Genomic DNA, 15,207 nt, shown 5'->3' with positions numbered 1-15,207 from the left:
AACACGTTGATCACAGATCTAGTCAGAATGTTGATCACAGATCTAGTCAGAATGTTGATCACAGATCTAGTCAGAATGTTGATCACAGATCTAGTCAGAATGTTGATCACAGATCTAGTCAACATGTTGATCACAGATCTAGTCAGAATGTTGATCACAGATCTAGTCAACACGTTGATCACAGATCTAGTCAACACGTTGATCACAGATCTAGTCAACACGTTGCTCACAGATCTAGTCAACATGTTGATCACAGATCTAGTCAACACGTTGATCACAGATCTAGTCAGAATGTTGATCACAGATCTAGTCAGAATGTTGATCACAGATCTAGTCAACACGTTGATCACAGATCTAGTCAACATGTTGATCACAGATCTAGTCAACACGTTGATCACAGATCTAGTCAGAATGTTTATCACAGATCTAGTCAACATGTTGATCACAGATCTAGTCAACACGTTGATCACAGATCTAGTCAACACGTTGATCACAGATCTAATCAGAATGTTGATCACAAATCTAGTCAACATGTTGATCACAGATCTAGTCAGCACGTTGATCACAGATCTAGTCAACACGTTGATCACAGATCTAGTCAACACGTTGATCACAGATCTAGTCAACACGTTGATCACAGATCTAGTCAGAATGTTGATCACAGATCTAGGCAGAATGTTGATCACAGATCTAGTCAACACATTGATCACAGATCTAGTCAACATGTTGATCACAGATCGAGTCAGCACGTTGATCACAGATCTAGTCAGCACGTTGATCACAGATCTAGTCAACATGTTGATCACAGATCTAGTCAGAATGTTGATCACAGATCTAGTCAACACGTTGATCACAGATCTAGTCAACACGTTGATCACAGATCTAGTCAACACGTTGATCACAGATCTAGTCAACATGTTGATCATAGATCTAGTCAGCACGTTGATCACAGATCTAGTCAGCTTAGTTGATCACAGATCTAGTCAGAATGTTGATCACAGATCTAGTCAACACGTTGATCACAGATCTAGTCAGCACGTTGATCACAGATCTAGTCAACATGTTGATCACAGATCTAGTCAGAATGTTGATCACAGATCTAGTCAACACGTTGATCACAGATCTAGTCAACACGTTGATCACAGATCTAGTCAACATGTTGATCACAGATCTAGTCAACACGTTGATCACAGATCGAGTCAACACGTTGATCACAGATCTAGTCAGCAGGTTTATCACAGATCTAGTCAGAATGTTGATCACAGATCTAGTCAACATGTTGATCACAGATCTAGTCAACACGTTGATCACAGATCTAGTCAGAATGTTGATCACAGATCTAGGCAGAATGTTGATCACAGATCTAGTCAACACATTGATCACAGATCTAGTCAACATGTTGATCACAGATCGAGTCAGCACGTTGATCACAGATCTAGTCAGCACGTTGATCACAGATCTAGTCAACATGTTGATCACAGATCTAGTCAGAATGTTGATCACAGATCTAGTCAACACGTTGATCACAGATCTAGTCAACACGTTGATCACAGATCTAGTCAACACGTTGATCACAGATCTAGTCAACATGTTGATCATAGATCTAGTCAGCACGTTGATCACAGATCTAGTCAGCTTAGTTGATCACAGATCTAGTCAGAATGTTGATCACAGATCTAGTCAACACGTTGATCACAGATCTAGTCAGCACGTTGATCACAGATCTAGTCAACATGTTGATCACAGATCTAGTCAGAATGTTGATCACAGATCTAGTCAACACGTTGATCACAGATCTAGTCAACACGTTGATCACAGATCTAGTCAACATGTTGATCACAGATCTAGTCAACACGTTGATCACAGATCGAGTCAACACGTTGATCACAGATCTAGTCAGCAGGTTTATCACAGATCTAGTCAGAATGTTGATCACAGATCTAGTCAACATGTTGATCACAGATCTAGTCAACACGTTGATCACAGATCTAGTCAGCAGGTTTATCACAGATCTAGTCAGAATGTTGATCACAGATCTAGTCAACATGTTGATCACAGACCTAGTCAACACGTTGATCACAGATCTAGTCAACATGTTGATCACAGATCTAGTCAACACGTTGATCACAGATCTAGTCAACACGTTGATCACAGATCTAGTCAACACATTGATCACAGATCTAGTCAGAATGTTGATCACAGATCTAGTCAGAATGTTGATCACAGATCTAGTCAACACGTTGATCACAGATCTTGTCAACATGTTGATCACAGATCTAGTCAGAATGTTGATCACAGATCTAGTCAGAATGTTGATCACAGATCTAGTCAACATGTTGATCACAGATCTAGTCAGAATGTTGATCACAGATCTTATTCAGAATGTTGATCACAGATCTAGTCAGAATGTTGATCACAGATCTAGTCAGAATGTTGATCACAGATCTAGTCAACACGTTGATCACAGATCTAGTCAGAATGTTGATCACAGATCTAGTCAACATGTTGATCACAGATCTAGTCAGAATGTTGATCACAGATCTAGTCAACACGTTGATCACAGATCTAGTCAGAATGTTGATCACAGATCTAGTCAGAATGTTGATCACAGATCTAGTCAACACGTTGATCACAGATCTAGTCAGAATGTTGATCACAGATCTAGTCAACACGTTGATCACAGATCTAGTCAACACGTTGATCACAGATCTAGTCAACACGTTGATCACAGATCTAGTCAACACGTTGATCACAGATCTAGTCAGAATGTTGATCACAGATCTAGTCAACACGTTGATCACAGATCTAGTCAACACGTTGATCACAGATCTAGTCAGAATGTTGATCACAGATCTATTCAACACGTTGATCACAGATCTAGTCAACATGTTGATCACAGATCTAGTCAGAATGTTGATCACAGATCTATTCAACACGTTGATCACAGATTTAGTCAACACGTTGATCACAGATCTAGTCAGAATGTTGATCACAGATCTAGTCAACATGTTGATCACAGATCTAGTCAACACGTTGATCACAGATCTAGTCAACACGTTGATCACAGATCTAGTCAACACGTTGATCACAGATCGATACAACACGTTGATCACAGATCTAGTCAGCAGGTTTATCACAGATCTAGTCAGAATGTTGATCACAGATCTAGTCAACATGTTGATCACAGATCTAGTCAACACGTTGATCACAGATCTAGTCAACACGTTGATCACAGATCTAGTCAACACGTTGATCACAGATCTAGTCAACACGTTGATCACAGATCTAGTCAACACGTTGATCACAGATCTAGTCAGAATGTTGATCACAGATCTAGTCAGAATGTTGATCACAGATCTAGTCAACACGTTGATCACAGATCTTGTCAACATGTTGATCACAGATCTAGTCAGAATGTTGATCACAGATCTAGTCAGAATGTTGATCACAGATCTAGTCAACATGTTGATCACAGATCTAGTCAGAATGTTGATCACAGATCTTATTCAGAATGTTGATCACAGATCTAGTCAGAATGTTGATCACAGATCTAGTCAGAATGTTGATCACAGATCTAGTCAACATGTTGATCACAGATCTAGTCAACACGTTGATCACAGATCTAGTCAACACGTTGATCACAGATCTAGTCAACACGTTGATCACAGATCTAGTCAGAATGTTGATCACAGATCTAGTCAGAATGTTGATCACAGATCTAGTCAGAATGTTGATCACAGATCTAGTCAGAATGTTGATCACAGATCTAGTCAACATGTTGATCACAGATCTAGTCAGAATGTTGATCACAGATCTAGTCAACACGTTGATCACAGATCTAGTCAACACGTTGATCACAGATCTAGTCAGAATGTTGATCACAGATCTAGTCAGAATGTTGATCACAGATCTAGTCAACACGTTGATCACAGATCTAGTCAACATGTTGATCACAGATCTAGTCAACACGTTGATCACAGATCTAGTCAGAATGTTTATCACAGATCTAGTCAACATGTTGATCACAGATCTAGTCAACACGTTGATCACAGATCTAGTCAACACGTTGATCACAGATCTAGTCAGAATGTTGATCACAAATCTAGTCAACATGTTGATCACAGATCTAGTCAGCACGTTGATCACAGATCTAGTCAACACGTTGATCACAGATCTAGTCAACACGTTGATCACAGATCTAGTCAACACGTTGATCACAGATCTAGTCAGAATGTTGATCACAGATCTAGTCAGAATGTTGATCACAGATCTAGTCAACACAATGATCACAGATCTAGTCAACATGTTGATCACAGATCGAGTCAGCACGTTGATCACAGATCTAGTCAGCACGTTGATCACAGATCTAGTCAATATGTTGATCACAGATCTAGTCAGAATGTTGATCACAGATCTAGTCAACACGTTGATCACAGATCTAGTCAACACGTTGATCACAGATCTAGTCAACACGTTGATCACAGATCTAGTCAACATGTTGATCATAGATCTAGTCAGCACGTTGATCACAGATCTAGTCAGCACGTTGATCACAGATCTAATCAGAATGTTGATCACAGATCTAGTCAACATGTTGATCACAGATCTAGTCAACACGTTGATCACAGATCGAGTCAACACGTTGATCACAGATCTAGTCAGCAGGTTTATCACAGATCTAGTCAGAATGTTGAACACAGATCTAGTCAACATGTTGATCACAGATCTAGTCAACACGTTGATCACAGATCTAGTCAACATGTTGATCACAGATTTAGTCAACACGGTGATGACAGATCTAGTCAACACGTTGATCACAGATCTAGTCAACACGTTGATCACAGATCTAGTCAGAATGTTGATCACAGATCTAGTCAGAATGTTGATCACAGATCTAGTCAACACGTTGATCACAGATCTTGTCAACATGTTGATCACAGATCTAGTCAGAATGTTGATCACAGATCTAGTCAGAATGTTGATCACAGATCTAGTCAACATGTTGATCACAGATCTAGTCAGAATGTTGATCACAGATCTAGTCAGAATGTTGATCACAGATCTAGTCAGAATGTTGATCACAGATCTAGTCAACACGTTGATCACAGATCTAGTCAACACGTTGATCACAGATCTAGTCAACACGTTGATCACAGATCTAGTCAGAATGTTGATCACAGATCTAGTCAGAATGTTGATCACAGATCTAGTCAACATGTTGATCACAGATCTAGTCAGAATGTTGATCACAGATCTAGTCAACACGTTGATCACAGATCTAGTCAACACGTTGATCACAGATCTAGTCAGAATGTTTATCACAGATCTAGTCAACATGTTGATCACAGATCTAGTCAACACGTTGATCACAGATCTAGTCAACACGTTGATCACAGATCTAGTCAGAATGTTGATCACAAATCTAGTCAACATGTTGATCACAGATCTAGTCAGCACGTTGATCACAGATCTAGTCAACACGTTGATCACAGATCTAGTCAACACGTTGATCACAGATCTAGTCAACACGTTGATCACAGATCTAGTCAGAATGTTGATCACAGATCTAGTCAGAATGTTGATCACAGATCTAGTCAACACAATGATCACAGATCTAGTCAACATGTTGATCACAGATCGAGTCAGCACGTTGATCACAGATCTAGTCAGCACGTTGATCATAGATCTAGTCAACATGTTGATCACAGATCTAGTCAGAATGTTGATCACAGATCTAGTCAACACGTTGATCACAGATCTAGTCAACACGTTGATCACAGATCTAGTCAACACGTTGATCACAGATCTAGTCAACATGTTGATCATAGATCTAGTCAGCACGTTGATCACAGATCTAGTCAGCACGTTGATCACAGATCTAATCAGAATGTTGATCACAGATCTAGTCAACATGTTGATCACAGATCTAGTCAACACGTTGATCACAGATCGAGTCAACACGTTGATCACAGATCTAGTCAGCAGGTTTATCACAGATCTAGTCAGAATGTTGATCACAGATCTAGTCAACATGTTGATCACAGATCTAGTCAACACGTTGATCACAGATCTAGTCAACATGTTGATCACAGATCTAGTCAACACGGTGATGACAGATCTAGTCAACACGTTGATCACAGATCTAGTCAACACGTTGATCACAGATCTAGTCAGAATGTTGATCACAGATCTAGTCAGAATGTTGATCACAGATCTAGTCAACACGTTGATCACAGATCTTGTCAACATGTTGATCACAGATCTAGTCAGAATGTTGATCACAGATCTAGTCAGAATGTTGATCACAGATCTAGTCAACATGTTGATCACAGATCTAGTCAGAATGTTGATCACAGATCTAGTCAGAATGTTGATCACAGATCTAGTCAGAATGTTGATCACAGATCTAGTCAACATGTTGATCACAGATCTAGTCAACATGTTGATCACAGATCTAGTCAACACGTTGATCACAGATCTAGTCAACACGTTGATCACAGATCTAGTCAACACGTTGATCACAGATCTAGTCAGAATGTTGATCACAGATCTAGTCAGAATGTTGATCACAGATCTAGTCAGAATGTTGATCACAGATCTAGTCAGAATGTTGATCATAGATCTAGTCAGCACGTTGATCACAGATCTAGTCAGCTTAGTTGATCACAGATCTAGTCAGAATGTTGATCACAGATCTAGTCAACACGTTGATCACAGATCTAGTCAGCACGTTGATCACAGATCTAGTCAACATGTTGATCACAGATCTAGTCAGAATGTTGATCACAGATCTAGTCAACACGTTGATCACAGATCTAGTCAACACGTTGATCACAGATCTAGTCAACATGTTGATCACAGATCTAGTCAACACGTTGATCACAGATCGAGTCAACACGTTGATCACAGATCTAGTCAGCAGGTTTATCACAGATCTAGTCAGAATGTTGATCACAGATCTAGTCAAAATGTTGATCACAGATCTAGTCAACACGTTGATCACAGATCTAGTCAACATGTTGATCACAGATCTAGTCAACACGTTGATCACAGATCTAGTCAACACGTTGATCACAGATCTAGTCAACACGTTGATCACAGATCTAGTCAGAATGTTGATCACAGATCTAGTCAGAATGTTGATCACAGATCTAGTCAACACGTTGATCACAGATCTTGTCAACATGTTGATCACAGATCTAGTCAGAATGTTGATCACAGATCTAGTCAGAATGTTGATCACAGATCTAGTCAACATGTTGATCACAGATCTAGTCAGAATGTTGATCACAGATCTAGTCAACACGTTGATCACAGATCTAGTCAGAATGTTGATCACAAATCTAGTCAGAATGTTGATCACAGATCTAGTCAACACGTTGATCACAGATCTAGTCAGAATGTTGATCACAGATCTAGTCAGAATGTTGATCACAGATCTAGTCAACATGTTGATCACAGATCTAGTCAGAATGTTGATCACAGATCTAGTCAACACGTTGATCACAGATCTAGTCAGAATGTTGATCACAAATCTAGTCAGAATGTTGATCATAGATCTAGTCAACACGTTGATCACAGATCTAGTCAGAATGTTGATCACAGATCTAGTCAGAATGTTGATCACAGATCTAGTCAGAATGTTGATCACAGATCTAGTCAACACGTTGATCACAGATCTAGTCAGAATGTTGATCACAGATCTAGTCAACGCGTTGATCACAGATCTAGTCAGAATGTTGATCACAGATCTAGTCAGAATGTTGATCACAGATCTAGTCAACACGTTGATCACAGATCTAGTCAGAATGTTGATCACAGATCTAGTCAGAATGTTGATCACAGATCTAGTCAGCACGTTGATCACAGATCTAGTCAACACGTTGATCACAGATCTAGTCAACACGTTGATCACAGATCTAGTCAACACGTTGATGACAGATCTAGTCAGAATGTTGATCACAAATCTAGTCAACATGTTGATCACAGATCTAGTCAGCACGTTGATCACAGATCTAGTCAACACGTTGATCACAGATCTAGTCAACACGTTGATCACAGATCTAGTCAACACGTTGATCACAGATCTAGTCAGAATGTTGATCACAGATCTAGTCAGAATGTTGATCACAGATCTAGTCAACACAATGATCACAGATCTAGTCAACATGTTGATCACAGATCGAGTCAGCACGTTGATCACAGATCTAGTCAACACGTTGATCACAGATCTAGTCAACATGTTGATCACAGATCTAGTCAGAATGTTGATCACAGATCTAGTCAACACGTTGATCACAGATCTAGTCAACACGTTGATCACAGATCTAGTCAACACGTTGATCACAGATCTAGTCAACATGTTGATCATAGATCTAGTCAGCACGTTGATCACAGATCTAGTCAGCACGTTGATCACAGATCTAATCAGAATGTTGATCACAGATCTAGTCAACATGTTGATCACAGATCTAGTCAGAATGTTGATCACAGATCTAGTCAGAATGTTGATCACAGATCTAGTCAGAATGTTGATCACAGATCTAGTCAACATGTTGATCACAGATCTAGTCAACATGTTGATCACAGATCTAGTCAACACGTTGATCACAGATCTAGTCAACACGTTGATCACAGATCTAGTCAACACGTTGATCACAGATCTAGTCAGAATGTTGATCACAGATCTAGTCAGAATGTTGATCACAGATCTAGTCAGAATGTTGATCACAGATCTAGTCAGAATGTTGATCATAGATCTAGTCAGCACGTTGATCACAGATCTAGTCAGCTTAGTTGATCACAGATCTAGTCAGAATGTTGATCACAGATCTAGTCAACACGTTGATCACAGATCTAGTCAGCACGTTGATCACAGATCTAGTCAACATGTTGATCACAGATCTAGTCAGAATGTTGATCACAGATCTAGTCAACACGTTGATCACAGATCTAGTCAACACGTTGATCACAGATCTAGTCAACATGTTGATCACAGATCTAGTCAACACGTTGATCACAGATCGAGTCAACACGTTGATCACAGATCTAGTCAGCAGGTTTATCACAGATCTAGTCAGAATGTTGATCACAGATCTAGTCAAAATGTTGATCACAGATCTAGTCAACACGTTGATCACAGATCTAGTCAACATGTTGATCACAGATCTAGTCAACACGTTGATCACAGATCTAGTCAACACGTTGATCACAGATCTAGTCAACACGTTGATCACAGATCTAGTCAGAATGTTGATCACAGATCTAGTCAGAATGTTGATCACAGATCTAGTCAACACGTTGATCACAGATCTTGTCAACATGTTGATCACAGATCTAGTCAGAATGTTGATCACAGATCTAGTCAGAATGTTGATCACAGATCTAGTCAACATGTTGATCACAGATCTAGTCAGAATGTTGATCACAGATCTAGTCAACACGTTGATCACAGATCTAGTCAGAATGTTGATCACAAATCTAGTCAGAATGTTGATCACAGATCTAGTCAACACGTTGATCACAGATCTAGTCAGAATGTTGATCACAGATCTAGTCAGAATGTTGATCACAGATCTAGTCAACATGTTGATCACAGATCTAGTCAGAATGTTGATCACAGATCTAGTCAACACGTTGATCACAGATCTAGTCAGAATGTTGATCACAAATCTAGTCAGAATGTTGATCATAGATCTAGTCAACACGTTGATCACAGATCTAGTCAGAATGTTGATCACAGATCTAGTCAGAATGTTGATCACAGATCTAGTCAGAATGTTGATCACAGATCTAGTCAACACGTTGATCACAGATCTAGTCAGAATGTTGATCACAGATCTAGTCAACGCGTTGATCACAGATCTAGTCAGAATGTTGATCACAGATCTAGTCAGAATGTTGATCACAGATCTAGTCAACACGTTGATCACAGATCTAGTCAGAATGTTGATCACAGATCTAGTCAGAATGTTGATCACAGATCTAGTCAGCACGTTGATCACAGATCTAGTCAACACGTTGATCACAGATCTAGTCAACACGTTGATCACAGATCTAGTCAACACGTTGATGACAGATCTAGTCAGAATGTTGATCACAAATCTAGTCAACATGTTGATCACAGATCTAGTCAGCACGTTGATCACAGATCTAGTCAACACGTTGATCACAGATCTAGTCAACACGTTGATCACAGATCTAGTCAACACGTTGATCACAGATCTAGTCAGAATGTTGATCACAGATCTAGTCAGAATGTTGATCACAGATCTAGTCAACACAATGATCACAGATCTAGTCAACATGTTGATCACAGATCGAGTCAGCACGTTGATCACAGATCTAGTCAACACGTTGATCACAGATCTAGTCAACATGTTGATCACAGATCTAGTCAGAATGTTGATCACAGATCTAGTCAACACGTTGATCACAGATCTAGTCAACACGTTGATCACAGATCTAGTCAACACGTTGATCACAGATCTAGTCAACATGTTGATCATAGATCTAGTCAGCACGTTGATCACAGATCTAGTCAGCACGTTGATCACAGATCTAATCAGAATGTTGATCACAGATCTAGTCAACATGTTGATCACAGATCTAGTCAACACGTTGATCACAGATCGAGTCAACACGTTGATCACAGATCTAGTCAGCAGGTTTATCACAGATCTAGTCAGAATGTTGATCACAGATCTAGTCAACATGTTGATCACAGATCTAGTCAACACGTTGATCACAGATCTAGTCAACATGTTGATCACAGATCTAGTCAACACGTTGATCACAGATCTAGTCAACACGTTGATCACAGATCTAGTCAACATGTTGATCACAGATCTAGTCAACACGTTGATCACAGATCGAGTCAACACGTTGATCACAGATCTAGTCAGCAGGTTTATCACAGATCTAGTCAGAATGTTGATCACAGATCTAGTCAACATGTTGATCACGGATCTAGTCAACACGTTGATCACAGATCTAGTCAACATGTTGATCACAGATCTAGTCAACACGTTGATCACAGATCTAGTCAACACGTTGATCACAGATCTAGTCAACACGTTGATCACAGATCTAGTCAGAATGTTGATCACAGATCTAGTCAGAATGTTGATCACAGATCTAGTCAACACGTTGATCACAGATCTTGTCAACATGTTGATCACAGATCTAGTCAGAATGTTGATCACAGATCTAGTCAGAATGTTGATCACAGATCTAGTCAACATGTTGATCACAGATCTAGTCAGAATGTTGATCACAGATCTAGTCAACACGTTGATCACAGATCTAGTCAGAATGTTGATCACAAATCTAGTCAGAATGTTGATCACAGATCTAGTCAACACGTTGATCACAGATCTAGTCAGAATGTTGATCACAGATCTAGACAGAATGTTGATCACAGATCTAGTCAGAATGTTGATCACAGATCTAGTCAACACGTTGATCACAGATCTAGTCAGAATGTTGATCACAGATCTAGTCAACACGTTGATCACAGATCGAGTCAACACGTTGATCACAGATCTAGTCAGCAGGTTTATCACAGATCTAGTCAGAATGTTGATCACAGATCTAGTCAACATGTTGATCACAGATCTAGTCAACACGTTGATCACAGATCTAGTCAACATGTTGATCACAGATCTAGTCAACACGTTGATGACAGATCTAGTCAACACGTTGATCACAGATCTAGTCAACACGTTGATCACAGATCTAGTCAGAATGTTGATCACAGATCTAGTCAGAATGTTGATCACAGATCTAGTCAACACGTTGATCACAGATCTTGTCAACATGTTGATCACAGATCTAGTCAGAATGTTGATCACAGATCTAGTCAGAATGTTGATCACAGATCTAGTCAGAATGTTGATCACAGATCTAGTCAACATGTTGATCACAGATCTAGTCAGAATGTTGATCACAGATCTAGTCAGAATGTTGATCACAGATCTAGTCAGAATGTTGATCACAGATCTAGTCAACATGTTGATCACAGATCTAGTCAACATGTTGATCACAGATCTAGTCAACACGTTGATCACAGATATAGTCAACACGTTGATCACAGATCTAGTCAACACTTTGATCACAGATCTAGTCAGAATGTTGATCACAGATCTAGTCAGAATGTTGATCACAGATCTAGTCAGAATGTTGATCACAGATCTAGTCAGAATGTTGATCATAGATCTAGTCAGCACGTTGATCACAGATCTAGTCAGCTTAGTTGATCACAGATCTAGTCAGAATGTTGATCACAGATCTAGTCAACACGTTGATCACAGATCTAGTCAGCACGTTGATCACAGATCTAGTCAACATGTTGATCACAGATCTAGTCAGAATGTTGATCACAGATCTAGTCAACACGTTGATCACAGATCTAGTCAACACGTTGATCACAGATCTAGTCAACATGTTGATCACAGATCTAGTCAACACGTTGATCACAGATCGAGTCAACACGTTGATCACAGATCTAGTCAGCAGGTTTATCACAGATCTAGTCAGAATGTTGATCACAGATCTAGTCAACATGTTGATCACGGATCTAGTCAACACGTTGATCACAGATCTAGTCAACATGTTGATCACAGATCTAGTCAACACGTTGATCACAGATCTAGTCAACACGTTGATCACAGATCTAGTCAACACGTTGATCACAGATCTAGTCAGAATGTTGATCACAGATCTAGTCAGAATGTTGATCACAGATCTAGTCAACACGTTGATCACAGATCTTGTCAACATGTTGATCACAGATCTAGTCAGAATGTTGATCACAGATCTAGTCAGAATGTTGATCACAGATCTAGTCAACATGTTGATCACAGATCTAGTCAGAATGTTGATCACAGATCTAGTCAACACGTTGATCACAGATCTAGTCAGAATGTTGATCACAAATCTAGTCAGAATGTTGATCACAGATCTAGTCAACACGTTGATCACAGATCGAGTCAACACGTTGATCACAGATCTAGTCAGCAGGTTTATCACAGATCTAGTCAGAATGTTGATCACAGATCTAGTCAACATGTTGATCACAGATCTAGTCAACACGTTGATCACAGATCTAGTCAACATGTTGATCACAGATCTAGTCAACACGTTGATGACAGATCTAGTCAACACGTTGATCACAGATCTAGTCAACACGTTGATCACAGATCTAGTCAGAATGTTGATCACAGATCTAGTCAGAATGTTGATCACAGATCTAGTCAACACGTTGATCACAGATCTTGTCAACATGTTGATCACAGATCTAGTCAGAATGTTGATCACAGATCTAGTCAGAATGTTGATCACAGATCTAGTCAACATGTTGATCACAGATCTAGTCAGAATGTTGATCACAGATCTAGTCAGAATGTTGATCACAGATCTAGTCAGAATGTTGATCACAGATCTAGTCAACATGTTGATCACAGATCTAGTCAACATGTTGATCACAGATCTAGTCAACACGTTGATCACAGATCTAGTCAACACGTTGATCACAGATCTAGTCAACACTTTGATCACAGATCTAGTCAGAATGTTGATCACAGATCTAGTCAGAATGTTGATCACAGATCTAGTCAGAATGTTGATCACAGATCTAGTCAGAATGTTGATCATAGATCTAGTCAGCACGTTGATCACAGATCTAGTCAGCTTAGTTGATCACAGATCTAGTCAGAATGTTGATCACAGATCTAGTCAACACGTTGATCACAGATCTAGTCAGCACGTTGATCACAGATCTAGTCAACATGTTGATCACAGATCTAGTCAGAATGTTGATCACAGATCTAGTCAACACGTTGATCACAGATCTAGTCAACACGTTGATCACAGATCTAGTCAACATGTTGATCACAGATCTAGTCAACACGTTGATCACAGATCGAGTCAACACGTTGATCACAGATCTAGTCAGCAGGTTTATCACAGATCTAGTCAGAATGTTGATCACAGATCTAGTCAACATGTTGATCACGGATCTAGTCAACACGTTGATCACAGATCTAGTCAACATGTTGATCACAGATCTAGTCAACACGTTGATCACAGATCTAGTCAACACGTTGATCACAGATCTAGTCAACACGTTGATCACAGATCTAGTCAGAATGTTGATCACAGATCTAGTCAGAATGTTGATCACAGATCTAGTCAACACGTTGATCACAGATCTTGTCAACATGTTGATCACAGATCTAGTCAGAATGTTGATCACAGATCTAGTCAGAATGTTGATCACAGATCTAGTCAACATGTTGATCACAGATCTAGTCAGAATGTTGATCACAGATCTAGTCAACACGTTGATCACAGATCTAGTCAGAATGTTGATCACAAATCTAGTCAGAATGTTGATCACAGATCTAGTCAACACGTTGATCACAGATCTAGTCAGAATGTTGATCACAGATCTAGACAGAATGTTGATCACAGATCTAGTCAGAATGTTGATCACAGATCTAGTCAACACGTTGATCATAGATCTAGTCAGAATGTTGATCACAGATCTAGTCAACGCGTTGATCACAGATCTAGTCAGAATGTTGATCACAGATCTAGTCAGAATGTTGATCACAGATCTAGTCAACACGTTGATCACAGATCTAGTCAGAATGTTGATCACAGATCTAGTCAGAATGTTGATCACAGATCTAGTCAGCACGTTGATCACAGATCTAGTCAACACGTTGATCACAGATCTAGTCAACACGTTGATCACAGATCTAGTCAACACGTTGATGACAGATCTAGTCAGAATGTTGATCACAGATCTAGTCAACACGTTGATCACAGATCTAGTCAACACGTTGATCACAGATCTAGTCAGAATGTTGATCACAGATCTAGTCAGAATGTTGATCACAGATCTAGTCAACACGTTGATCACAGATCTAGTCAGAATGTTGATCACAGATCTAGTCAACATGTTGATCACAGATCTAGTCAACACGTTGATCACAGATCTAGTCAACACGTTGATCACAGATCTAGTCAACACGTTGATCACAGATCTAGTCAGAATGTTGATCACAGATCTAGTCAGAATGTTGATCACAGATCTAGTCAGAATGTTGATCACAGATCTAGTCAGAATGTTGATCACAGATCTAGTCAACATGTTGATCACAGATCTAGTCAGAATGTTGATCACAGATCTAGTCAACACGT

Source organism: Salmo salar, chromosome 15, assembly GCF_965601325.2.
Source record: "Salmo salar chromosome 15, fSalSal1, whole genome shotgun sequence".
NCBI lineage: Eukaryota > Metazoa > Chordata > Actinopteri > Salmoniformes > Salmonidae > Salmo > Salmo salar.
Note: the sequence above shows the minus strand (reverse complement) of the source record.